The sequence below is a fragment of the Chiloscyllium plagiosum genome, unplaced genomic scaffold (genome assembly GCF_037043375.1).
Source record: "Chiloscyllium plagiosum isolate Xiang-an unplaced genomic scaffold, Cpla_swu_hap1 HiC_scaffold_5, whole genome shotgun sequence".
NCBI lineage: Eukaryota > Metazoa > Chordata > Chondrichthyes > Orectolobiformes > Hemiscylliidae > Chiloscyllium > Chiloscyllium plagiosum.
The window spans coordinates 59216214-59243381 of NW_028270143.1; the positions used below are offsets into that span (position 1 = coordinate 59216214).

Below are 27168 nucleotides of genomic sequence, written 5' to 3' on the forward strand. Positions count from 1 at the left end.
GATCAGGAGATCCATGCTAATAATCCAAAACACAAGAGTTTAAATCATATCATGGCAGTTTGAGAATTTGAATTAAGTTTAAAACATAATTTTTAAATAAAGGTAATCACAAAACAGTTGGATTGTTGAAAAAAAATCCATCAGTTTCATTAAAGTCCATTATTTGATCTGGCTTATGTGTGACTCCTGCCTCATAAAAGTAATTTGTTGTTCTGCAGTTTTAGATATATTCTGGTGAGCTTTCCTGTTTGTTGTTATGCATTGGCTGAAGTTTGTTTAAGCTTCAAATTACTAAATCTTGACTGTCTTTTTAGCTATTTCAACACCATTCATTGGGTTCACCTCAGACCTCATTTGCAAACTTGATCACTTGTGACTTCAGTTGCTTATGTAAATATTAAAACAGTAACCAGGCCAATACTGAGCTTGCAAATATCCTATATTGAATACTTTTCCTTATTTATCATAACTCCAGCGATGCAATGAAAGATAAAGATGCATGATCAACTATAAATCAAAATGCCAATGTAATGTCTGCTATTTTTGCTTTCTAAAACATCACACAGATTACTGTTGCCAGATTTGGCATGCTGTTCAATCTTACCACTATCTAGAGAAAGATTGTAAGGAACGAGATTTATCTTGATGTGGAGAACAGGAACGTTGATGGTGTTGGATTAACCATAAAATACTATGTTGCTTTTGTCAGGTTTCAGCCTTAAAATGTTGACTCATTGATGTTTGTAATCAGACATACAATACAACTACATTTTTTGGAATCCATGAGGAGTGATGGATTATTCATATTAGGTTTACTCAGTGTATATGTGAAATCTGACCCTATGTTTCTGAGAAGATGCTGCTGAAAGTTGTGTGTAATGCAAATGAAAATGAGGGAATGATTGACAGAAGCTGCGGTGTACTGAAGATGATCTTGGGGTCATGGGTGATGGCGAGAAAGGGAGTTGCCTAATCAGTAATCTTGAACAGGGAGGTTAAGAAAGCAAATGTCATCTTCAATTTTGAAGAGAGGGAGATGGACTGAATATATATGAATGGGGAAAGGCAATGGACATGTGTATGTACCAGAACTCTTAAGTAATTAATGTTAGAAGCAATATGGTAGACCAGGTAAACAGATTTTTTTCTTAAATTGCAAAAATATATGTTATTCATAGAAATCTTTGGTACATATACAGTTAATGGAGCAGTTCAGATCCATACTGTCTTTACTTACAGGGAACAAATTAAGTTTTTGATGTTCACCATACTCTATACTTACCGTCAACCTCTTGGCATTTAGTTGAGGCGTCAGCAGGGACCAATAATTGAATGAACCCCCATCCATCTTTGGCAGAAGGACCTTACACGGTTGTCTTTCCCCACTGCACCTTGGTGGCAGCTGTCCCAAGCTTTAGGAGAACCAACATGGAAGCACATTGCGCGGAAGATTTAATGTGATGCATGTTAACGCTGGCAATTTTAACACCTGTTTTAAAATTTATCAAGTTACCCATGTTCATTCACCAATGGACCTGTCACTGGGGAGACTGTCCACATCCCCGTGGTGTGAGTGAACTGTTGGACCCTCGCAGGCTTGAGCTAGCTGTCCAGTTTCTCCCTGGGGCCATTTCCCGAGTCTGGTGTCATCAAGGTGAGAACAAGCTCAGCAGAGTTTAGTTCTGAGTCTGACAGAGGGACTGTCAGAGGATCACAGATCCCAGTTGCCTGGAGCTGTGGTGCAGTGGGTACCCCTGATTCTCCCCTCGGAGGGTCTGTCATTTCCGGGTTAGTGGTTACTTCTCTCTCTTTCCCGTGTGGTGCTCTGCCTCTTTTTCTGATGATTGCCCTCTTTGCCATCAGATGAGCTGCTGGTGTCATCCTCATGTATCTGTCTCTTTGTTTTGCTGTGAGGCTTTGGGGGCCTGGTAGGCTTTCCTTTTCTTGGTGTATTTCACTGGTATCCACTCCCCCACCTCCTTGACTCCAGGTAAACAGACACAATAAGAATGGACTTTTCAACAGAAGATTGATGTCAGCAGTTTTGAACATGGTCACCACAAAGAAAAGGGAAACACCTGTACTCATAGTGTTATTGACTTGCATTTGTATTTTCTAATGCACACTTGCTGATGTGTATGGAAACCATTTCAGGACAAAGATCTTTGTGTGCTGTTGTTGGGGAATGATCAATCATATATTGGCATTGTGAACTACTGTTATTTCATGTTTGTTGTGAGTTGAATTGTGGTGATGGCTGAGGTTATTGAAGTAAACTTGCTGGGACTTGCTAAGGCATGGCTGATCTGACTGCGTTCCTGAATTAATTAAACAATGAAAAAAACAACGCATTGGATTTGTTCCATTACCTAAAATCAATGCTGAATTTTATCATCAGTTTTCCCCATCTGCCGCTATAACTGTGGAAGATGGTTACTGGAACTCTTGAAGAAATCAATTAAAAACAGCTGAAAAGACGGTTGCTCCTGGAGTTAGCTGAAGATTTCAGACTTTCAAGTGAATCACTGCATAACTTCAGAACCATTATGTTTTGTAACATAGCACGTGTGTATTTTTCTTTAAGTAGTTATTCAATCTTTCAGTTTTTTACTGCTTTGAATATGAAAACTGAAAAGATTGTTGAGTTTCTTTGAAAGTTTGAGTGCATCATTTTTAGAAGTTAGTCGCTGTAGTGTAGCTCTTTGTTCTAGAGAACATGAATGCAGAAATTGCACGGGGCAGGCAGGGTTGATGAACCAGAGAGCTCTGATATGCAGTTGCATATTGCCTAGTTAATTTGGCAGATTAAAAATTAACAATCGAGGTCAGCATATTAGTGATGCATATTTAGTGTACTGTGTCCATGTTGATAGTTCAACTGTGTTGATAGTTTTGGCTTTGGATTGTTATTATTGTTCCAGGACGCAGTCATTAGTAACATGGTGAAATTGTTTCATGGTGGGTATTTAAGAGCAGGTCTTGAGCTCGATATTTTTGGATTGCAAATGTAGAGTTGATGTTGATAAATAGTGCCATCTTCAACAGCAGCGCCCCGATAGAAGATGGTATTTAGGTTGCTATGTTGAAGGCAGATGCAGATAAGGACAATTCTTGTGATGTAGTTCCCTCTATTTGCATTATTCAAATGCTGCACTTAAAGGATGCTTGTTAGGACCAGGTATCCAATATTCTAGATCTAACAGAGTGAGCCCATAATTTCCTTAACCAGCAGTACCTGTCAGGCCACTCTCACCTTGCAAAGGCAAAAGAGGAACCTGCAAGGTTAAAACTGACAATTTGATGAGATTCATTTCTGAATCCTAGGAGCTCACTACCAAAACACACTGAGTGATTTCAGTGCTGCAATTTCAGCTGAGTTGTTAAGAAATAAGGGCAGGAGTAGGCTGATTTGGATTGGCAAGGGTGACGTGGAAAATGCAATAGCTCTGACTGGAAAGGATAATTGTTTACTGTTGAACATCAAGTTAGAGCTACAATTCATGGTGTGTAAAAGCTAGTCCAAATCCTGCGATAGACAGTTCTGCAGATCTATCCCTGGTTTGTGAAAAGGGAAGAGACTGAATCAGAATAGAGTCGGAGGGGGTTTGGTTTGCTTTTTTTTCGTTTCGGAGAAAGTGAGTACTGCAGATGTTGGCGATCGGAGTGGAAGTGTGGTGCTGGAAAAGCGCAGCAGATCAGGCAGCATTCAAGGAGCAGAAGAATGGATGTTTTGGGAAAGAGCCTGACCTGCTGTGCTTTTCCAGTGCCACACTCTTGGCCTTGTTTTTTTTTCAATTGCCTGAAACTGGTGGGACTTGAACCCATGCCTCCTGGTCTGGGGTAGAGACAACACCTCTGCACCACAAGAGGGCTCTCAAAATGTTTATTTCACCTATTTTTTAAGTCAACCTGTTCAGAGAAGTTCTTCTACACCTCTGGAGCAGGTGTGATTTGAGGCTTGCATCTGCTTCATTACTTCTTTCTGAATTCCAGCTGGGCAGGCCATTGCCTATTACCAAGAGAACTCGTATTCCATGAGGAGGTTAATTTGTGATTCCCCTTGTGCCTTGTAGTGATTAACAATAAAAGACAAATCTGTAGAGTACCTCAGGGATTATTTCATCAAGCATTATGTTGCACAGCCGACCCAGGAGCAGCTGTAGAGAGAAAGAGAAACATATTAACATTTCAAGTGCCAATATGACTCCTCTTCAGAACTAAAAAGCGATGGAAAATGGTGGGTTTCTCTTTTACACACCTATCATTTACACCTACTTTACATCTGTCTCCTTCACTACCATTAGCACTCTCTCTGTCTTTTGCTCTGTGTGCCTTCATCATCTGCTCCACTCTCTCCTCCTCCTCTTTTAACAGCATAAAATCCTTTATTTCCGATAGTTTTTCCAAAACCTTTATTCTGCTGTTTTACTAAGTCTGAGCTCTGTGGTTCCCTTGGAATTTTGCCCCAATCAATGGAGGTCATAGGCTCCTGGCCATGCACATTGCAATGTTGTACACATCAGTTCTCTGCAGATTCAATGAAACATAACCCCACTTAATCACCATATTTTGTTTTATAGTTAAGTGCCATTTTAATATATTCATAATTTTCACTAATAAAAAGGTTTCATTGGTTAAAAATTTGTAATTGCTAAAAGATGATAGAGAGTTTATAGAGTGAATTACTTAATGAAGACACAAATGGGATTTTTGCACAAGGAGAATGAGCTATAATGTACAGAGTAGTCTTTCAGTTCATTACATGGAAATGACATTCTCTTCATTTTAACAAGCAAACTGTTGAGGTACGAGTAGCAGTAACCCGTTTTGATCTTCGTTCAGGATTTCAAATATTGTTTGACTGAGTTGTGAACACCTGCTATTCCACTGAAATTTCCATTTCCATAGAGTATAGAAGTCGCCCAGCTGTAACTATTAAGCTCCAAAGCTGTGAAGGTATAATTGAGTGTAGTTACAATTACTGCAGCTTTATTCAATGCTGTCAGAATAAACCAGGCCTAAGACACAACATCTGTGTTGTATTCTAAAGCTCATGGTTTCAATGCAAAGGAATTTTTCTGGTGATATGAGACTTATTGTGTGAATACGAACAGTTTAAGCCACCAAAGGCTTTGAAGTCCTGTTCTTGGATTTGAAAACATTTGGCTTATTAAAATGGTTTTCAACAGCTATGTATGGGAGGAGAAAGATGCCATGTCTTCTGACGACTCAGCAGCTTTAGATAGTGTGTAGGTTTAAGTCATGTTCTGCATACGGTAGAGATACAGCTTTTCCATTTACTACACAACTTGGGAAGATAGAAATTAGCCAGATTTCTGAAAGTGGTTTTATTGCGATGTAAGGAGGGCACCAGATTACATTAGAGACAGTGGATGAATGCAGCTGTTGTTAAACATCTTCAAGATCAAATAGGATGATGTTGTTCATTGTTGAGACTGTCACATGAATAACTGACGGGTTAGGTTGGTGCCAATTGATTTCTGCAACCTAACCTGATGCAACTATTACTAAGTAGAAGCATTGCATCCAGGACCAAAAAGACCAAACTAAAAATTCTGTATCTAAATGTGTATCGCATTCACAACAGAGGAAAAAATATGATAGCACACATTGAAGTGAATAAACATAGACTGCCAGCAGTTATGGAGACATAGCTCCAGGGTGATGAGGATTAGATCCTAAATATTGAAAGTTGTGTGAAATTCAAGTAGGAAGTTAGGTAAAGCTGGAGCAATGGCATCATTCCTCCAGGATATTATTTGTTAAGGTCCAAATGTAGAATTTGTTTTTGGAGCCCATGAGCAATAGTTGGGGAAAGAAGTCACTAATGGGAGTAGTCTACAGGCTCTTGAACGGTAGCCATAACGTGGGACAAAGCAAAGATGAAAAATGTTGGGTGCTTTTGCTAAAGGGATGGCAATAATCTTGGATGACTTTAATCTGCACAAACTGGAAAAAAAAAATTCGATTGGCAATCATAGCCTGTGTGAGGAGTTTTTGAGTCAGTTTCTGAGAGCATCGAGTTTTACTGCTAATTGGAGAGCACGTTTTGTTCAGACTTGATCTTATGTAATGTGACTGGATTAATGAATAACCTCAGAGTAGAGGCATCTCTAGCTAGCAGTGACCACAATATGTTTGGATTTTGAAAACCATTTGAAAGGGAGAAGATTGGTTTGGAGAAGAATATCTTAAACTGAAATAAGGCACAAAATCTCACCTAGCTGGCAGAGTATTGGCATATTAGGCTCGGAGGAGGATTAATAGAGGCACAGTGGCAGATACTGAAAGTAATATTTCAGAATAAGTGTGTTCTTACGAAGAAGATGCCCATCATCTGTTGTTAACAAGACAAGTCAGATAAAACAGGTCAAAAAGTGTGGTGCTGGAAAAGCACAGCAGGTCAGACAGCATCTGAGGAGTGGGAGAGTCGACTTTTCGGGCAAAAGTCCTTCATCAGGAATCGTGCCTAACCTACTGTGCTTTTCCAGCACCACACTTTTCAACTCTGATTCTCCAGCATCTGCAGTCCTTCCTTTCTCCAAGTTAGAGAAAACATCAAACTTGCAGAAAAGCATATAACTGATGAGTGGCAGGTTAGATGACTCATCAGGATGTTAAAAAAAAATTGGCAGAGAATAACTGAAAGATTAATCAGCAGGAACAAATAAAAGTATGAAAGCAAGCTAGCCAGAAATGTGAAAATGCATCACAAGAGTTTCTGCATGTATTTAAAAAGGATAAGAGCAACAACAGTGAGTAAGAATGGGGTGTTAATAGTGGATAATAAGGAAATGGTGGTTGAAATGAACAAATAGTTTGCTTCTGTTTTCATCATAAAGCATACAAAAATATTCCAATGATACCTGTAAATCAGAAGATGGAAGGGAGAGTGAAACCTTCTGAATTTATAATCATGAGGGAAGTGGTACTAAACAAACTGATGAAGCTGCAGGCTGATCAGTCTGAGTCCAGATGGACAGCATCTTCAGGGCTCAAAGAGCTTGCAAATAAGGTAGTACATCTATTAGTGTTAATTTTCCAAAATTGCCTCAAAACAGGCAAGGTTCCATTGGACTGGAAAATTGCAAATATAACCCCTCTATTTCGAGAAGGGAAGAGACAGATAACAGGAAACTATAAGTCAGTTAGCTTGATGTCTGTCATGGGGAAGTATTGAACCAGTTATTAAAGAGATTATAGATGTGCATTTAGAAAAAAACACAAGGTAATGAGGAAGACTCAGCATGTTCCATCAAAGTGAAATCACAATGTGGAAAATAAAAATTCATGGTATCTTGGGTAAGATATTGGTCTGGATAGATGATTAGCTGGCTGACAGAATATGAATGATGAATGAATGATTTATTTATTGTCACATTTATGAAAAATATTTTGTTGCCTCAATCTGATGCATTTTGATGTGCAATAAGAATAAAAAGAAATTACTTAATAAGAGTTCACCTTCATTTCAAATTGGGATCTCATAGAATGATGGAGCAGGTTTGAGGGACTGTGTCTACTTTTGATCATATTTCATGTATTTGTAAGTAGTGGGGAAGAGAATATTGGTGGGACAGATATCTGTGTCTGATGGATTGAATGAATAAATTGCATTTGAGACAATAATGTAAATGCAAAGCAATGTCAGATGTGTCAAATTGATCAATTATTTTGGCTTTTTCCTGATGCGACTATCGCAGGAGATGTGAAACAGTCCTTAAGATCCCACAGGGTCTGGTGAGGGGTGGAGATGAGGCTTTGGGTGGAACATTTTGGTGTAATGTTGGAAGCTGGTCCACTAAGGGAGAGCTATGAGCTGTCATTATGCTGTCATAGAGCTCATTAGGGAAATGGTACTGCAGGTTAGGTTTTGGTGATTAAGAAATTTTCTTTCAGAGAGCTGGAACACATCATTACAAAAGAGGTCACGAAGAAAAGTCGGAAGATTTAGGATGTTGATACTGCTAGTGGTAGTTCAGATTTGTTTTATCAGTAAATTGGTACGAAATCAACAAATTCGCCTATGGTGCCACACTTATGTGATGCATAAATATACTGGATTAAAGAAGCTATGAAAATAAATTACTAAGCACTTCCAGGGGTTAATGGAACATTAGAGCTAAAGCAAATCTGTAAGAGATTTAAGATTGACTCTTTCTCGTGACCTTACAGCTTAGATAATTTGAAGTCACAAGAAGAGAGCTCAGAGAGAACAATTTTATGATTGTAGATTACGTTGTAAATTTAGTTCCATCCAGTGAGTTGTGGGCAAAAAAAAGACTATCTAGCTAGAACATTACAAATGATCAGCTAAATCAGAAGACCTTTTTTCAAAATTATTAAATGATACAGATTACAGAAATTTTCAAAATGTTTAAGAAGTGAAAGCATTTACATTGACTAGGGCTCACTGTTATTGTGTACAAATCAGTCAGAAACTTCAGGTCAGCACAGAATCACAGTCGAATACAATGACCCAGACACAACAGTTATGTGGTGCTTTGCTATAAACTGCAGTGAGAATAGCATCACACTGTTTGAATTTCCAATTGCATGTCAGAAATGGGTGAAACACTTAATAGAAATTGGACTTGTGCATTTCACTTTCAGCATCTGTTTTGATGGCTGATTGGCATTTCTTTTAGTTGCCCTGGCACCAACTATTAACTTGCATAAGTGTGGAGTCTCATTCCTTCAGTTAATAATTGTTGAAGATTTAAATAAATTATATATTTTTTTTTGTTTTCTCTCAATCCAATGTATTTTTCCTTTCCTTGTACTTCCAGTACTTGATTTGACATTGAATTAAATATTCTAACCTACACTTCGTGCGCCATGAGATTTAATTGTTCGTTAATGCTATTATAATCTGAGCAATTAGACAGACAGTTGCTATCTTCATTCACACACATCCCATCAAGATGACTTGATGAGGAAGTTGTAATGTTTACGGTTTGATTTCATTTGGATTTGCCTTAGTAACTTATGGCTTTACTAGGTTGTAACAGTTTCCCTATATCCAGTAGTTTGCTTGGATCTAACTGTGTTATATTTCTTCAGAACTTAGACTCATAGGAATGTACAGCATGATCCAACTTGTCCATGCCAACCTGATATCTTAAACTAGTCTAGATCCATTTGCTGGCATTTGGCCCATAACCTTCTAAACCGTACTTATTCATATGCCCATTCAGATGCCCTTTAAATGTTATAATCATATCAGCCTCCACCATTTCCTCTGGCAGCTCATTCCATACACATACCACCCTCTGCATGAAAAAGTTGCTCCTTTAGATTCCTTTCAAATCTTTCCCCTCTCACCCTAAACCTATGCCGTCAGGTTCTGGACTCTGCCACCCGAGGGATAAGATCTTGTCTATTTGCCATATCATGCCCCTCACGATCTTATAGACCTCTGATACTCCAGGGAAAACAGTCCCAGCCTACTCAGCCTTTCCCTATAGCTCAAATCCTCGAACCCTGGCAACATCCTTGTAAATCTTTTTCTGAATCTTTCAAGTTTCACAACATCCTTCCGATAGGAAGGAGCCAAGAATTGCACATAATATTCCAAAAGTGGCCTAACCAGTGTCCTGTACGGCTGCAACATGACCTCCCAACTCCTCTACTCAATGTACTGACCAATAAAAGCAAGCATACCAAACACCGCCTTCGCTATCAAGTCTATCTGCGACTCCATTTCAAGGAACAATGAGCAATGTTCAGCAACACTTCCCAGGACCTTACCGTTAAGAGCATAAGTCCTGCTCTGATTTGCCTTTTGTCTTTATTTTTACTATTTACATCTACACTGTTAGGTGTGTATATATCTCTCTCTTGTACAAACTATTCCATTTCTCTTCACGTACTCTTGTGCAAGACTCTGTATGTCATTATTACATCACATTACATGTTTACTATATGCGTTAATTATTATTTTCCGGGTAGGTGAACAGGAAATATTCATTAGTTACACAGCGTTCTGGTTGTTTATGTCAATATCTGGGAAAAGGAGGTTGCTTCATTTCAGCCTCTGACAGATTATTACATCCTAACTCAGCCCCTTCCCAGAATACCAGTTTTAGCTGACTCACCCTTTTATAAACAGCATTAATATTGAATACAGTGTTAGAAATGTTGTATTCGCAAGATGTGACCATGGCAATGATGAAGACACCAAAGGACACAGTATTTCAACTCTTGATAGTCAGATAGAGAAGGAGAATAATAGTATAGCCTTTGCACACACATTTGCTTTTATTTACGGAAATAGATAGTACAATCTTGTGTGTCCAAACCAAACCATCATAGTTTTCATCTGCAAGATGATCCCAAGTGAATCCCCAGTTAATGCCCACCAGCTGAGTCCCTGGGGATCTGTCCTTGCCTTGTATAAGTTCCTCATCCAAATGCTGCTCTTCAATAACATCATCTGAGGGCACATTGCTAGTTTTCACATGTACGTTGGTAACACCCACCCTGACTTTATCAGTATCTCTTTCTAATCCATCACTGTTGCTAGATTGCCAGACTGTTTATTTCACATGCAGTACTAGATGAGCATGAGTTTCCTCCATTTGAATGCACAGAAGAGTGAAGTTATTATTTTAATTCTCTGCTTAGAGGTCCATTCCCCGGCCATTGATTCCATCCCTTTCACAACCAAAAGCTGGAGAAACTCATCAAGACCAGCAGCTTCTGTGCTGAGAGACACAGACTTAACATCTTAAGTCTGGTATGAATTCTTCAGGACTAGTTCAAGTTTTTGAATTTCACCTGCATTCTCTGTGCGTTAGATTTTTGGCATCTGTGATATTTTGCATTAATTCCATCCCTTTCCTAGTAATAGCCTGGATTAACTACATTAATGTGGAAACTCCATGTTACATTTGATGCACTTCTGACCATTGGGCTATCCCAAGAGCTGTCAAAATCCACGTCTGTAAAGTTGTCTGAATTGGCTTTTATTTCAACTTGTCTCCTGCTGAATCCCCCATTTATGCCTTTACTGCCTCTGGACCCCAACTATTTCAGGACACTTCTGGCTGATCTCTTCTAACCTGGATATGCTTGAGGACAGCCAAATTTATGCTCCCTGTGCCTTAGTTCATAGCAAGTCATGTTTTCCTGTCTGCCCTTTGCTTGGTAATGCATGTGGCTTCCACAGTTCTTATGCTTGTTTTCAAATTCTTCCATAGCTTTGCCCTCCCAAATCTCCGTGTCATCTTTTGTTCCAGAAATGTCCCTCTGATATGGTCTTAGAATGTTCCTCTCCATTAAAAATGTGATATAAGTAAAAGTTGTTGAATACTATCAACGTACCATTAATATGCAATTAACCTCTCAGCCAGACAACAACAAATGCTGTGAAGTTCGAATTGAATAAAGGTTTTATACTTTAAAATAAGCACATGTTGCAAACTTTGGTGAAATAAACATATTAACTCGACTGTATTTAGACACTAGATTACCAAAACCTTATGCAGTATTACCTTAGTTCTGGTCCATCCCTTCACTGTGACTCTGAATGGAATTATGGATAGCAATGTATTTCAGTTTAAGTTTGTGTTAGTTCTTATGTAGTTGTACTGCGGGGTCGGTCAGCTCAGTTGGCTGGATGGCTGGTTTGCGATGCAGAGTGATGTCAACAGCATGGATTCAGTGGCCGTGGTTACCATGGAGGACTCTCCTTCTTAACCTCTCCCTTCGCCTGAGGTGTGGTGACCCTCTGGTTAAACCACCACCAGTTGTCTTTCTCTAATGAGAGAGCACCGCTATGATCTAATAAGACTATCGCGACTTTATACCTTTAAATTGTACATGGCAATTGTAACGAGGTTCACCTGGACCATCTCAAACACCTTTCTCCCCTTCCTGGACCTCTCCATCTGCAACGCTGCCCGACTCAACACTTGCAACTTTTGCAAACCCACCAAATCCCACAGCTACCTGGACTACACCTCCTCTCACCCTGTCTCCTATAAAAACTCTATCCCCTTACTCCCAATTCCTCCGCCTCCACCGCATTTGCTCCCAGGAGGACCAGTTCCACCACAGAACACACCAAATGGCCTCCTTCGTTAAAGACCACTATATCCCCTCCCACGTGGTCGATGATGCCCTCTAGCACATCTCATCCACTTCCTGCACCTCCGTCCTCAAACCCCACCCCTCCAACTGCAACAAGGACAGAACTCCCCGGTCCTCATATTCCACCCCACCAACCTCCGTATGCATCGCATCATTCTCAGCCATTTCCGCCACCTACAAACGGACCCTACCACCAGAGGTATATTTCCCTCCCCACCCCTATCCACTTTCCATAAAGAGTATTCCCTCCACGAATCCCTTGTCAAGTCCACGCCACCCCATCAACCCACCCTCCCATCCCAGCACCTTCCCCTGCCACCACAGGAATTGCAAATCCTGCGCCCACACCTCCCCCCTCACCTGCGTCCAAGGCCCCAAAGGAGTCTTCTATATCCATCAGAGTTTTACCTGCACTTCCACACATGTCATTTACTATATCCGTTGCTCCCGATGAGGTCTCCTCTATGTTGGGGAGACAGGGCACCTACTTGCAGAGCACTTCAGAGAACATCTCCAGGACACCTGCACCAACCAACCCCACTGCCCCGTGGCCGAACACTTCAACTCCCCCTCCCACTCCACCAAGGTCATGCAGGTCTTGGGCCGCCTCCATCGCCACTCCATAACCACCTGATGCCTGGAGGAAGAATGCCTCATCTTCTACCTTGGGACCCTCCAACCCCATGGCATCAATGTGGATTTCACCAGTTTCCACATTTCCCCTCACCCCCCGCACTTTGCCCCAGTTCTGACCTTCCCCAACTTGGCACCACCCTCATGACCTGTCCTACATGTCCATCTTCCTTCCTACCTATCTGCTCCACCCTCCTCTCCAACCTATCACCATTACCCCCACCTCCATCTACCTATCACACTCTCAGCTACCTGCCCCCCAGCCCCCCCCTCCCATTTATCTCACCCCCCTCCCATTTATCTCACCCCCCTCCCATTTATCTCCCCATGCCCTCTGCTCACAGCCTCATTCCTGATAAAGGGTTTTTGATTCTCCTGCTCCTTCAATGCTGCCTGACCTGCTGTGCTTTTCCAGCACCACACCTAATCTCGACTCTAATCTCCAGCATCTGCTGTCCTCACTTTTGCCATGGCATTTGTAAGACTAACCAAAGTTTATTGGTTTCATGTGCATGTATTATAGAGAAGATTAAATATAGCTGGTGCCTAGCATCAAAAACTTTAAATCCTAAATGTGAAGCATTGCTCCTTCAAAAAGGAAAAAGCCAGGTTACTTAATAGTACACACCCAATGCTGAAAAGGAGGACAATTGCCAACTATTCTATAATAGCTGTAATGAGTTTTGGCAGTGAAATAACAAAATACAACAAGTCAAAATTATAACAGAAGATATTTGCATTGTTCTGCTATCTTGCAGGAAATAAGTTTTTTTTTACTTCAGTTCAAATATACAGAGGAACCTCAGTTTCTGAAGGACAAGGACGGGGAGTATTTCGTTTGGTTTATTGAATGCCAGATAACATGGCATTCTGTTTCTCGGGCACACTTTCTCTCTCTGTCTTGGTAGGGAGTCAATTGGAGTTTCATCCCTTTGGCCAAAACTGGATGAATCATTCAGTCTGATTTTAAACTTTGAACTTGGCCTGTTGAATCTGAGCACATGTTCCCTTTGCCTGTTTAATGAACAATAGAGACTTTCTACCTTTATCTGTCTGCTGTCTCTCTTGCCCTCTCTCAGATTCTTGCAGACTGATGTCTGTGAAGTTGTGATTTTTTGTTAAGAAAACTTGCAACCTCGCCATTCAGTCATTTCTTATGCCCCTTTTAAAATTTCATTCGGGGGATGTGGGCATGACTGCCTGAGCCAGCATTTATTACCCATCCCTAGTTGCCCTTGAGAGGTGGTAGTGAGCTACATTCTTGAACTGTTGCAGTTCTTTTGTCGCAGCTAGACCCACAATGCCATTTGGGAGAGAATTCCAGGATTTTGACCCAGTGACATCGAAGGAACGGTGATATATTTCCAAGTCAATATGTTGACTGTTTCCACTCTCAAAGTCTCACTCCAAGGCAACATATGCCTTGTATTCAGATAGATATGCCAATTAGCTATCCTTTAGACCCCTATTTCATTGCACGTTCAAATTACATAGATAATTTTAACGTGCAATCAGTTGTAAAACCTAGCATTCCTAATACCTTGCTGGGACTTGAAAGCTAACAGTCTGTGCATGGCCAATTTAGCTGTGCTAGTCATTGTTTGTAGGTGTGAATATCATGCACTTCCTTTCCAGTAAAATAACCTGAGTCCACATTTTTAAACCTTTAACAACTCAAGCCTCAAGTTTCTTGTCAGAATAGGTCACCATACTTCTTCTTTCTTTCAAAATTAAAGAGATGGTTCCGACCCCCTCACAATTTGTAACCATCATATTTGTATCATCATGTTCTTTTTAATGTATAAAAATCTCTCTGGGTACATTTTCTCATTTGTGTGGTGAGGGCATCACTGGTGAGGCAAGCAGTTATTGCCCATCCCTAATTGCCCAGAGGGCAGTTGAGAGTTAACCACATTTCTGTGGGCCTGGTGTCACAGGTAGGCCAGACCAAATAAGGATGGAAGTTTCCTCTCCTACAGGACAAGAGTGAGCCAGATGGGATTTTCTGACAATTGACAATGGATTCATGGTTATCATTGGACTCTGAATTCAGTGAAAATCTGGAATTTTACTGGGGCTGGATTTCAATCCAGGTCCGCAGGACATTACCAGGGTCTCTGGATTAACAGTCTAGCGATAATGCCACTGGGCTGTGATCTTCCCCAAAACAATGCACAACTTCACATATGGAAAACTGCACACCAATCAGTGGGAATTTTGAGAGAAGTTTCAATGAAGATATTATGAGTTGAGAGGATGGTGTATTGTTTCAGGGAAGCAATTCTAGGTTACAGTGCTTCACAGGCACTTTGGTTCCAAACTCTATTGGTCTCTTTCCTGTTATACATCATTTACTGCGTAGTGACTTTGTGGTCTACTGTCTGTCTGTTGAAGAAGTCCTCAGCGTTCCCATTTCCCTTGGAATGCTGAGATTGAGAGTTTGACCAGTTTCTCAGAACTGTCCATCACAAACAGCCTTTGCTCTTGAATGTTGGCTTCTTTTATGTTGAATGTATTCCTGTTGGAGCACATACAACAGAGTGTACACTGAATACAAAAGGGGACCACAGAGAGGTTCCACACCATTTCTTGCTCAAGGCCTGAGCAGACTACCTTTCTCTATACCTTTACATAAATACCTATTCTTGCCTTCAACCCATCAGTTCAAAAACAAAGACCAAGTCAAGGGAAATGGATTGATTGCAACCACAGAGACAGTAATGAGGAAAATTGGAACTTAAAGTAGAAAATCTCCACAACCTTATGATTTCCACCCCAGACAGGAGTAGTAAATGTGAAAAAATTGCTGTTGCATTACATCATAATTTTCCAAAGGATTTTCTATTCCAAAATGGTTTCTTCAGATTACAAAATTGAGTTCTGATTTCATTATTTAAGGAGAAAGGGAGGGACCATCCAGATAACAATAATAAAAAAGTTCTTATTGATTTTCTGCCATTTATTTTGTACCATTGGTAATCCAATATTGAGTTATTTTATGACATTATAAAACACTAATGAGTGTATATAGTTTACATGGAATTAAATCATTGACATTTTCAGGATTCAGCTTTGTTTTGAAATCTTTGGATTTTGGTCACTGTAAAACTAGCGTTGACTTTGTAGTGAGGTTTTAAACATTTTACATGAAATGAGTTGTTTGATCTTAGTTTTTCAAACTCCAGCTTCATGGGATCAGCCCCTTCATTGGGTGATTTAATATTGATAAGACTGTGTTTCAAACTCCAGATATATGTCTTTCTGATGCTGTACAATCAGCTTTCCAGAAACTAAGCTGTAATACAGCTGGTTTTCTGAAATTTCCTGACTGGTGCATGAATTGGGTTTGTAAAAGAGTTCTGGAACCTAGCAATCTAGTGATCAGAAATACATGAAAGCTCATGGAAATTTTTTTTGGGGGGAGGGGGGGTGGTTAGTGCAGACTTGATGAGCTTTTTCTGCTCAACATTCAAATATTGTACCTTGTAGGATGAAAACTTTTCATTGCTAAATTTCCACATCTGTAAACAAAAAAAGACTTTTAAAGTAACTTCAAAAATATAAAAGAAATATGCTTTGTACTTAGCCTCAGCTCACTGGTCTCACCACACTCCATCCTTCCTGTCACTGCCAGTCGAACTTGCTGAACCTCCTTGTCCCATGCATCCTGTTCCCTGACCATTCAATTCATGAAGCCTGTCACTACCGAGTCACTACTGTGCATTCGCCTCCTCTGGATCCAAGTTGTGAGTGAGGCTTCAGAGTTGAACAGTGATGGGAGGAAGAGCAGCATTAGAGCAAGAGCACCTACATGTTGCAGGGTTCTGAACGTAAAGTGTAGGCACAGTGAGGGGAAGACTTGATACTGATTGGGAGGATCAAAGCTGCTCTGAAAGGCTGCTGACTTAGCTCCTCACCCTACATTACACCCACAAAACAATGCTGAAACAAAACTCCTGTGCTAAACACTGCAACCCATTAGCTTGCTATCATTTTAAGTGGAACAACTTAAAGCAGGGACCTATTGTATGTGTAGTGCTATTTTGACATGTTCTTCTGTCCTACTTGTTGAACAAAGTTGGATTCTTCAGCATAATGGTTAAGTATGGGATATTCTATACTGAGAGACCTCAGGTTATGGAGAAATACCATTCTGCTGCTGCTGATTGCTTGCGTCTACTTCTAAATCTACTTCATTTATTCTCTTGGTAGCATTGTCCTGCACAGCATGATGGAAGGTGTCCTCAGCATTTAGGACTGTGCAGTGGTCATTTCTACCAGCTGTCATCGTGGGGAGATGCATCGGCTTAGGATAGGAGAACAGGATTTTTCTTGGACTGATTCCCTCTTCACTTGTTCAGGACTCTGTCACTTGGTGAATAGTATTGCTGGACTATTTCTGGGAGTTGAGCATACGTCTGCTATAGATCTTGAGTCACAGGCAAGCCAACTGGAAAATGGCAAACTTCCACCCCTAAAAGGCATGAGTGAACCAACTGCATTTTAATAGCTATTAACTTATAAAGTCATCATTACTGATTATTAGCCTCTTATTTCACATTTCTGTTCTTTTATATGAACTCAAATACTCCAGCTAGTGTGATGGGAATTTGATCTCATCCTAAGGGGCAACTTTTTTTCACTCAGAGGGTGGTACATGTATGGAATGAGCTGCTAGAGAATGTGGTGGAGGCTGGTACAATTGCAACATTTAAGAGGCATTTGGATGGGTATATGAATAGGAAGGGTTTGGAGGGATATGGGCCGGGTGCTGGCAGGTGGGATTAGATTGTGTTGGGATATCTGGTCGGCATGGATGGGTTGGATTGAAGGGTCTGTTTCCATGCTGTACATCTCTGTGACTCTATTACTTCAGTATTCTTGGTTACTACTGACTTCACAATACAGAGGACCCTCGATTATCCGAAGGACACGGGCGGGGAGTATTTTGTTTGGTTAATCGAATTCCGGATTATCGAATGCCGGATAACATAGTTTAACCAAGCATCAGGACCTTGTGATCTTGCCGGATAACCCAATATTCTGCTGATCTTATGCCGGATAATCGAGGTTCCTTTTTTATTACTAAAGTCATTTCTGAATGCACAAAGTGAGCTTTCCTGAACAAAGGCGCACTTCATTGGAGCTTTTAATTTGTCACTCATTAGGACAGATCACAAGAATGCCAATTCAGGGGGAAAACCAACATTTATACTGCTTTCAGAGGAGAATGCTAACTGCTTGGCAAGTGGACTCCAGTTGGCCAAGGCAAACACGGACACTGCATTAGTGCACGATGTTGCGATTACAATTGTATGTTTTTATGCATTTTAAATTTCACTATGAATTGGCCACTGGGGCACATAGATGAAAAATTGTGAATTAAGTGATTTGGTTGTATTGCTAATATTTTATAGCTTTTTTCCCTATTTGACCAGATTTAAAGCTTATATTGTTTGAAAGACATGCATTTTGGCCAATGGAGAGGAACAGACTATTTACCTGTCATGCACTAATGTCAGATTGATTTTAAAAAGACACTATTTGAATTTTGAGGCCAATGTTATCTCACCTGTATTTTGTAGCCAGGAAAGTTAAATACTAGTTGTTTACATCTGACACAGAAGTAGAACTATCAATGAGCATCTGTGTGAGCATAAGAAAGAAAGTGAGAGGAAACAACTGACAGGGTCGGGCCTGGATTTTGTGGTTGATAGAGAAGCAGATAGCATCTTCTGCTGACCTTGATGAGAATTGCCAGCAAAGATTTAGCCATCTCTGTGATGTGGATTTCCCCTTGTCTGACATTCCTTTAAATTTGGTGTAAAGTTAAATGGGATCTGCAGGTGCCCGGTATCAGAGCTGTTGTCAAACAGAGTAAGCACTGAGATATTCTCTCAAACAGTAAACCAACAAGGATAAACCATTTAATCCATTCACTTTTACTTCAAATTTCACAGAGAGCCAAGTAAAGGATTACAAAACTAGCACAGGATTAAGTTGGAATCCAAATGGCAAAAAAAATTGAAGAATTATTTTAAAACTGTATGGAATTCATCAACTTGGTGAAAGTTGTCTTTGAACAAATATAAGATTAGACTTTCAAGTTTAGTGAGGCTGTTTATTAGCAATTATGACCTTAGCTCGCCAATTTAAAAAGCAACCCAGTTGGTACTTCGTTCCACAAGTTGTAACCTTTTCAAAGGTTTTTGAAGTGACTCATACCAGAAAAACAGAAGTCCTCTTGGTTCAGCAATAACCATTGATTATAATTTGGGTGGAGATTGAACAGTGCACTCTTTGAAATATTGAATTACTAACAGCCATTTCTGGATTTTCCTATACAACTGCACATATGCTGGCTCCGGAATTTGCTCTGTTTCAGAGGGTAATGACAATGACTGCTGATAGGAAGGCCACCATTCCTGCAGCAGAATCCAGATCATATGACAGAATCCTCACAATGTGGAAACAGGCCATTCAGTCCAATAAGTCCACACTGAACCTCTGTCACCCTACACCATGGCTAATGCACCTCCCCCCATATATACATTCAACACGATGGGCAATTTCGGATGGCTAATCCATCTAATCTGCACATCTTTGGACTGTGGGAAGAAACTGGAGCACCTGGTGGAAACCCATGCAGACACGAGGAGAACGTGCAAACTCGACACAGACTTTGGCCTAAGGGTGGAATTGAATCTGAGTCCCTAGTGCTGTGAGGCAGCAGTGCTAACCACTGAGCCCCTGTGCCCACCCCTTGTTTCTCCCTAATTCTAATTTTATTTCTGTTTTTATCACATTCAATTTTGGAAGCAGCCAAAGCGTTCTAAAGATAGTGGGACATTATGATATGAGGAGCAGAGGGATGGATAGAATGAGTTTGCTAGGACTGGAGGAATTGAAGTTTGGCTGTGGCAGGAACATGTTGGTGACTAGTGAGTTAAAGAGGAGCAGAGATTCAGGAGCTAAATGAGTCATTCAAAAGGTAACAGATTGGGATTGCAGTGAGGGGTTGACAATTAAGGACGGAATAATAGGAAGTTAAAGGAGTCAAGATTACATTAATAAAAAAAGAGATGGGAGAAAGTATGACGTATTGGGGGAGAGAAACTAAGGTTTGTAGTTTTCCTTGAGGAGAAAGTGAGGGCTGCAGGTGCTGGAGATCAGAGCTGAAAATGTGTTGCTGGAAAAGCGCAGCAGGTCAGGCAGCATCCAGGGAACAGAAGAATCGACATTTCGGGCATAAGCCCTTCTTCAGGAATAAGGGCTTATGCCCGAAACGTCGATTCTCCTGTTCCCTGGATGCTGCCTGACCTGCTGCGCTTTTCCAGCAACACATTTTCAGCTTTGTAGTTTTCCCCCCAACCACACAAAATGCGCAATCTGAAGCTGCTTATTAGACAGGTTAAGCACAGGCAGGATGTTCCCAATGACTGGGGAGTCCAGAACCAATAGACATACAGACACCGATGATTTTCAGAGTGTGCAGTGGATGGAAACTTTGGCTGTTTGCTTATTCCTAGTCTCACCCAGAAGCACTGACAATATTTGTAAACCTCCAGTTATTGTCCTGCCTGAAATCTGTTTACTCAAAACAGCTTCGAGATTGATCTGCGAATATGGAATCTTTATTTTATAATTAGTATCATACAATGCATTTATCCACCGAATTAACATGAAATCCTTTGTATGGGAATTTCTTTTCATTTTTGACTTGGGTGAAAGGTGCAGACAACTTGAGCTTCCACCAGTTTCATGGTGATGTATGCATGGCCAACTACTCAGTACAGGAGAATGTTGATCAAGCCTACTCCTCAGTGTTAAAGCACAGACTGAAAACAGTGCAGTAACTGTGATGTGCGGGTAGAGAATTCCATTCCACCACTCTATATAGCAACTCACGGTGATAGGTGCTGCAGTACAGCATTGTCAATGAAGCTACAGGTCTTGACCACAAATATTGGCAAGCCAGTCTCTCCTGTAAGTGTCTAGAAAGGTATGAGAAATTAATTATATACAGGACTAATGTGGTTGGTGTTGGAATGCAGAAAATATTATGGACTCAGATATTTTTCATCGATAATTGCTTTAACTTCAATGATGTATATGGTAAGAATTAAAATTGGAATCGAAAATGCAAGCAGTATTAAGAATCCTATACTCTAATTGTACACTATGAAAAGACAAACTATTTACCACAAATTGGACTTTTTTAAAGTATGAATATTTTGTTTGAAGAGGTTTTTAACTACACTCAAAAGCCAGCTGGACCAGTAACAGCTATATAAAAATAAAATTTCTGAAAGCTTAATTATTGTAAATTTTACTTTGTCTGACAGAAGGAGATTTAGTAATACCCTGCCATCATAAAGGACTCTTTCAGTCTTTACTTGATTGAACCTTCACATATGTGAAGGTCATAATAGGGCATCTCCTAAACAAAAACTAAAAAGAGAGTCTGTACTGTAGAAATCATTATAAAGCCTTTCTTTTTTTTTATGGATTCTGTTCTTGGATTACTACATTGGCTATTTCGATGATTATATAGCAAGAAGGACAGAAGTAACTCATGTGAAGCTAAAGCAGATCAGGAGATCCTAACACATTGTTACATATTGCAATTTATCAACATTGGACTATATGGTATGTCGAAAATGAGCTCTTTGGAATTGCAGCCTTTGTTGGTAAGTCAATTAAAAAATAACTGCTAAAAGTAATGTTCACATGTCTGAGCAGTGACTTTTCAAGCTGAGAAGCCAGCGCTGCTTTCCAACAAATTTTGCTGTAATTATAAGTTGCCGAACAGCAGACATAATGTATGAATACTTTGCTTTGTGCACTTTTTGCTGGATCTGGTGCATAATGGTTTAACATGTTAGAAAGAGGGTATTATTAAATTGATCGTGTGAAAAAAAGATAGAAACACTCAAACAGTTGTTCTGGAAATGATTCACAAGACTTTAATATTGCGTAGTATTTTAAAAAACATACCAAATTGGTGAGATGTTCAGTTAGTGGTGATTGTATGAGATTCAGGTGAAAAACTTAATCAAATGTGGATTTTATTTAAAAATAAAAAAAAACAAGTGCTGGAAATATTTAACAGGTCTGGCAGTATCAATGAAGAGAAAATTACTGTACTCAAAGCATTAACTCTGTTTCTGTCTACACAGGTGCTGTCAGATCTACTGAGTATTTCTAGTATCTTCTGTCTTTCTATCAGATGTGCATGGATATCTAGCAGTACTGAATATTGCTTTTCTTTTAATGAATTTTGTTTAGTTTATTTGGAAGGCTTTTTTAAAATATGTATCATTCCAAAGATATTGATTGAAGCAATATTTTGTCTCATCTCAACACACAATTGCTTCCATTTTATCTGTTTGCTCATTTAAAAGCTTGTACTTTACTCATACCTTCGATGCAGGGCATTTAACATGGAATTATTCCTTCTGACAACTTCAATCCTATACTTTGCTTCTTTTTATAAATACTAGTCCTGAAATTAGGCTGTGCTGTAAAAATACTTATTATGTGTTTTGAATTTCATTTTACTGTTTTAATGGTGTCTTCAAAATCATTTCAAGATTGTGTAATAATTAACTGAAGAATTATTATTAGCATTATCCTGAACTAATGGTGCTGCTTTAAGTGGATGACAGGTATTCTTCATTCTATTGATTTTAATGTTCCAACTGGAGCAACTTTATTGTTGAAATACTTGCGCTATTTTTGTACACGACAGTAAAAAGCATTTTGACTTCAAAGCATTCCATCAGACACGTCTCTTGACTGATTGGAAGGATTCCGTATTGATTGACTTTTGGCCATGAAGGCATTCTACAAATGCTGTTGTAGGATCAAAGAAAACTGTGTGCATCAACTCCAGGTAAAACTCATAAACATGCTTCATCTCAAGAAACATACACAGCTCAGAAAAATTCTTCAAATCTTCTCACAAACAAATATTTGTGCTGGAGGGTCTTCTGTGTTATAAGTCTACACAGTGCCTGATATTTCCTCTTTGAACAGGAGGACTCGATAATATTTGACTTAAACCTTCCTAAGTGCAAAAGATATTGGCTAAGAATCTACTCTCTAGATTTGTGCTGCTGCACATTTGTGCTCTGTTTTATGTAACAAAATCCTGTGGATTTTGAAAAGTTTAAATGGCTTTGGAATTCCAGCCATTCTGCCTGACAATACATGGGAATATGTGAAATGAGGCAATGTGGTGATGAACAAAGTAAGCTGTTTTGTAATAGCAGCCGTGTTAAATTACTCTGTAAAGAGCTGGAATGTCAATAACAAAGAACAGACTTGGCTTTGTCACTTAACTTTGCAACAAAAATGATGGGGACTGCTGTAAAATATAATCGTTTCTAATCTATGGACCTGGATGCATATAGAACTCATCAGAGCAATTCTGTTTTTTTTTCTCATGAATTAACTCCAAAGAATCATACATTATAATGTAATAACTTTTTATTTATTTGCATCAGAAATGTGTCAACATCTGAAAGGGCATTAACTTAATCTTTAGTGCAGTGTTGTGCTTTCTACTGTCACTTTACAGATTTTAGGTTTATTTGCCCCTTCAATTTTAAATATGTAGTTAGTTTGTACATTGTCACGAATTCACCTTTGTATTCTAAAACATTTTCCTGCTCAGCTTAAATGTCAGTTTGTAGATTTAGCTTTACTTTTCCAAAGTTTTGTTCATAGGTCATTACCTGAATATGCAAATGAAATCAGTGTCATCTTTGTGCTTTGTTTCACTTTGTAGCACTGTCATCATAGATAAAAAAGAAATAACCTTAGCATGGCCTGAATACATTGGGAGGTGGTAGAGAAACATTTCTTCAGATTCTTTTCCTTACCTTGCCTCTATCAAAGATAGTGCCAGACAAATTAAGCTAAATATTTTCCTTCACATGTTTGTGGGCATTAAGTATTCATTGGATGATTGATCATCAGGCTCAGTGCTATTCTCCTTTTGCCTGAGAACATACATCTGCATGTATGTTCTCAGGGAGATTATAATCAGGAGAGAAAACAATCACTCCAATCTCATTCAGGAACACTGCAACAAATTATAACTATTGGCAGTAGCCTTGGCTGAGATCAATTAAATTAAATCTGCGCTTAAACTTGAGGTTGTATGGACCTCTGTAGGTCAGTAACAAATTTCATTTAAGTATCAGCATGATAAATTTGGTCAAGTGTCAATTAACCTAAATAAATCTATCTCAGTAACTTGGAAATCTGTCATGTTTAACTTTGCCTTAATTTTCACTTAGTTGACACATTAATGTCTCCTCTTACTTGGCGTTGATTTAGTGGAATGCTGTAATGTAATTGTGGGAACGTAAATCATAATTGAAGTGGACTCTTAAATGTAACGGTATCATCGTTCCAAAGCAGCAAGCTCCTGTTCTGAGCTATGCCAGTGTGAGAAACTGCTGCATGCACACCAGGCACTTTCCCAGCATTTGGGGAAAAGATAATCCAGATGACTAGCCGTCCTTCGAATGAGCTGTGGTTTTCATAATCCTTAAAATTGTGGACGCCAGCTGTCCACTTCCTGTTGATATTGCTGTTTAATATATTGCTGAGAGGAAGAAGAGACTGTATAGCATTGAATATTCAATGTAGATTCAGAAGTACAGAACATCAGGCCAGAAGTGATGTGAAGCCAGTGGTTTCCAGGACTAATGAGTTCAGGATATAAAACAATAAACTTTGATTACAAGCAGGATAATTTAAGGGCTCTTGGTAGTGCTAGGGTTAGAGTCGAGAGGCAAGAAAGGATGGAAAAGAGCTAAACGACAGAAATTCAGAAGTGAGGAAGAATTCAAAGGAGCAAAAAACAAAGTTGCTTCTAGTATTGTGGTAACACTGGAGAGAGAAAACACAGTGAGTAAGTGAAGTAAAGCAGAGATGATGTATTCTCTTTTTTGCAGCCCCTACATTCATGGCATTGCTTGCTCCTGACCCCTCATCTCACCTCCCACAAACCTACTATGTTGCAAGTGTGCTCCTACCCATCTGGCCATTAGATTGTGACCATTCTTTGAACAAGAGGTAATGATTGACAGTTCCTTTGACCATAATGGACATCAAAAATTGGCTCAATTTGTACTTCATCTATTCCTCATCCATGGATTTTTGAAAAAAAAATTCCTTTGCTTTATAATAGAGATGTAGAATGCAAAAGCAGCATTTATGAAAAAGCCTCAATTGGAGTTGTGTGTTCAGTTCTGTATACAAACATTGATGGAGATGTTCAAAATCATGAAGGGTTTCGATAGAGCGGCAGACACAGAGGGTGGTGTATGTATAGAACTAACTGCCAGATTAACTCGTGGAGGCTGGTACCATTACAACATTTTAAAAGGCATTTGGATAGGTATATGAATAGCAAAGGTTTAGAGGGGAATGGGCCAAATGCTGGCAAATGGGACTAAGTCGGATTGGGGTGTCTGGTCAGTGTGGATGTGTTGCACTAAGGTCTGTTTCCATGCGGTATGACAATTTAATATGTTCAGAATCCCCACTGATAATTTTGTGCTGCTAAATGATTGTGTGGCTGATGGTTGTATTGGGTGTGTAAATGCTTTTGTTTGTTATTGTTGGAGTTTAGGCTTTATTTCACTCTTTACTCTGACATAAATGGGTGAATGGGAGTTTCCTAAGCTATCGCAATGCTTTTTGAATATTAATACATATTTTTTAACCCTGGTTTAACCATATATCCTGGTTTGTAGTTTACAATTCAGGTCATAAAACTATGTGTTCTCCAGTTAGCTCAGAAGATAGAATATGCTCCAATACCAAGCCTATTGCAACAAGCTTTATTTCTGTCGTAGACCGGCAGATGAAGCTTTGTTGGTCAAAGGATTCAGGTTCAATCTTGGATTCCAGCACTATTACTGAGCCAAGGTCTACAGAACATCATGATTTGGTAGACCGTTTAAGAATGCCAGAAGACAAAGCTGTTATAATCCATGATCAAAGGCACAATATCTAGAGAAGAATGCATGGATGAACAAACAATTTGTCTCAAATTGAAAAAAATTCCCAGACACTTTTTTCACAATGTCATCGAGCTGGCACGAAGCTGTTTTAACTCATGAATACCTGGCCACAACAGACAACCTCCCTTTCATACTATATTTTTAAACATTAGGTCTTGATGTCCTCTGTCACTTTCTAACAATAAAAGATAGAGATTGTGGTTTTTGTTTTGTTTCCAAAGATTAAAACAAAATCCATTCACTGATTTTTGAGAATAGTCCACTCAACTGAACTAAACTTTCCTTATTCTAGTGATAAACTTGCAATTCTCCACTCATCTCTCTGTGCACTGTCCAAGCTTTGGCCCGATTATTGTTCAAATTCTCTTCCCAACCCAAATTTTAGTAGACATTGTTACCTCTCCTTGGGCATTCTGTGCAAAAATAGTTGTTTCCCTCATTGTTCTTTTCAAAAAAAAACCTATTCTTGGCTCTTGCTAACTCAGCGTAAGTCTTCAATCTTCCTTTTGTAGCCAAAGTTTTTGTACATATGCTGCTTTTTGGATCCATCGTTAACTTATCTGCAAGCACCATTTTAATCCTTACGGTGGAAATGTTGTGAGGGGACATTTTCTGATTCTGCTAATAACGTGTTATCACTTTTTGAACTTGTAGCAATATTTGATTATGGTTAACCATTGTTCTGTCTTATCTGAATCTAGATTCATTTTTGCCTAGTTCATTTTATAAACTGTACAGGGTGTCTTCAGTTATTACCTTCTCTCATCCATGATGTCTACAATAATCCCATAATCTGTTTTTGGTTTTCTTCTCTGAAGGAATAGCACTAACTAAACAACATTTGATCCTGCAATGCGTCAATATCAAAATTCTGATTATTGCATATCGACTTGACATGACTTCATATTTCCCTCTTTCTCTATCACAATAATCCCACTCCAATACTGACTGACCTTGGGTATCTCTTACCTTATTATTCACTGAGTTTCCTAGGTATGTTTCTAGAATTTCTTTTCAAAACTCTATGCCTCTTCACCTGGGCACATTTTAATACTACTTTCCTTTGAACCAGACTTTTTTTTGACCCAAATTTTACCAGCCTCCTCCTTTGCAACATTTTTTGGCTCAGCATCCATTTTTCCTCATGCCTCTGTGACTTTGTTTTTCTTTGTTAAAAGTATTTTTTTAAGAAATTTAAGTTAAATGGATACGCTTAAATGAAGGTATTGTATCAAATAAACACAAAATTTTCATGCCTTCACTGTCACATTAAATGAAATTGTAGACTTCTTTTTCTTGGATGTAGGTTTGCTCGCTGAGCTGGGAGGTTCATTTCCAGACGTTTCATCACCCTACTAGGTAACATCTTCAGTGGGCC

General features: G+C 39.3%; 1 protein-coding gene and 1 long non-coding RNA gene across 8 annotated transcripts in view; one reads left to right on the forward strand and one right to left on the reverse strand.

Moving 5' to 3' along the window:
• Positions 1–27168, forward strand: part of LOC122549908 (tensin-3) — a 439923-nt gene that overhangs the window by 151555 nt on the left and 261200 nt on the right. The gene's annotated exons all lie outside the window — the stretch shown is intronic.
• Positions 1–27168, reverse strand: part of LOC122549909 (uncharacterized) — a 105873-nt gene that overhangs the window by 23776 nt on the left and 54929 nt on the right. For all 4 annotated transcript variants that reach the window (XR_006311703.2, XR_015757205.1, XR_015757204.1 and 1 more), the window contains one exon: positions 1283–4157. This is a non-coding gene — a long non-coding RNA (uncharacterized LOC122549909). The remainder of the gene's footprint in view (positions 1–1282; positions 4158–27168) is intronic.